This window comes from Schistocerca gregaria, chromosome 8 (genome assembly GCF_023897955.1).
Source record: "Schistocerca gregaria isolate iqSchGreg1 chromosome 8, iqSchGreg1.2, whole genome shotgun sequence".
Taxonomy (NCBI): domain Eukaryota; kingdom Metazoa; phylum Arthropoda; class Insecta; order Orthoptera; family Acrididae; genus Schistocerca; species Schistocerca gregaria.
This window is the reverse complement of record NC_064927.1, coordinates 80,464,647-80,466,678: the sequence shown is the minus strand read 5'-3', so window position 1 is coordinate 80,466,678 and position 2,032 is coordinate 80,464,647.

The window sequence follows — 2,032 nt, the reverse complement described above, 5'->3', positions numbered from 1 at the left end:
CTCATGCATTAGTTGCATTTGATTTTGTATTTATAACACTGTACTCACCTAACCAGACGTCCTGCACATCGTGCCAACAAAGTTCACTGGTTTCTACTTTATCTGTTTCAACCCATCCATTTCCCTTTTTCAATTTTCTAACTTACCTACCCAATTAAGGGATCTAACATTCCACACTCCAGTCTGTAGAATGCCACCTTCTTTTTCCCTGATGATGTCTTCCTTGTGGGTAATTCCCACCTGGAGATCTGAATGAAGGACTACTTTACCTCTAAAATGTTTTATCCAAAAGGAAGCCATCATCATTTAACCGCACAGTAGAGCTGTATACCCTCGCAAAAAGTAATAGCTGTAGTTTCCCTTGTTTTCAACTATTCTCAGTACTGGCACAAAAGGACCATATGGGTTGATACTACAAGGCCAGGTCAGACAATCATCTAAATATCCTGCAACTACTGGAAAAGCTGCTGGCCCCCTTCAGGAACCACATGTTTGTTTGAGCCACCACAGGTACTCCTCAATTGTGGTTGAACCTATGGTACAGTTATCTGTAATGTTGAAGCAGACAAGGCACCAGAACTTGGCAAGGTTTGTGTGAACAGTTTATGATTTTCAGTTGTTCAAACAATGAAAATCGAGGATGAAATAAAGACAATATTGTGAAAAAGATAAGACTGCTACTTACCATAGAGACGAAATGTTTAGTTGTAGACAGGCAAAACAAAAAGAAGCAATCTGAGAGATGGGGGTAAGGAGGAGGCTGGGACAGGGAGGGGGAAGGATAGCACGTTAAGTGTGCTACTTGTGTGAGCATGCCGAGATGCGGTTAGTACAGGAGAGGGCTGTTAGGTGCAGTCAGGTGCTTCTAGTGAAGGCCGAAGCCAGAGGTTATGAGAACACATGTTACCTTGCTGGGAGCGTTCTCATCTGTGCAATTCAGAAAAGCTGGAAGAATCCTGACGGCACAGGCTTTGAAGCCGTCGTTGAAGAGAAGTACATTGTGTTGGGCAGCATATTCACCAACTGGGTGGTGCAACTGTCGCCTGGTCACAGTTTGTTGTCCCTATTCATGGGAACAGCCAATTTGTTGGTTGTTACACCCATGTGGAATACAGCACAGAAGTTGTAAGGGATAGTGGATAGGATGTTTCTCACTTAAGGTTTCTATGAGAGGTGGTCAAAACCCTCGTGGAGATTGTGATTCAGTACCACCCAGGACTGGAGTAACTGAGTCACCCTTGTTTGTGGCGGAATGGTGGGAATGTTGGAGGAGGCAGCTGACTGGTGAGACAAGGCATACGAGACATGTTTCTGTACAAGGGTGGGAGGTTAATACAGTCTGTGAAGGCATCAGATCCTTGATATATCTGGAAAAAGGGATTGTTCATTACTACAGATACAAATATTTTTCTAAAAACCTTTTCTCAAAGTCTGTGAACTCTTTGCACCCAGTAGCCACCTCCTGAGCCCACTGAAAGGCATCACCCCTTAAGTGACCCACTACATATGAAATTCGCTCTTGTTCAGTCCAGTGCACAAGGCCAGGATCTTATATTACCGGATGCCACAGAATTTAGTCCTTCCTTACACTTGATACCCCAATAAAAATAAGCAAGATCATAACCAATTGGTCATAAAGATCATTGGCAGTAAACAAAAACAGAATTTGCAACAGCAGGAGCGAGCACAACAGCTGACTCACCGTGTTCGATGACTGTCATGTTGTTGCGTGTACTAAGCTTTGCTCAATTAACTATTTGTTTCTATAACTCCGTAATTGTCACATATTAAGATAAACATTTATTCACAGTCAAAATAACTTCACCACCTACACAAACATTACTTTGTCACGGTCTTATGCAGATTTAGCCTAAAAGCAAAGCTTGGTTGGTAATCTTGTGGGAGCGAAACTGCCGGCCATCTGTACTGCTCCCTGGTCTAACTGCTAGTCCTCAACAATGGCACGATGTGTGCTCCTCCTCCCCCGCTAAACCGCTAGTGACATCAGCCACCATCTCTACCCTTAAAACAG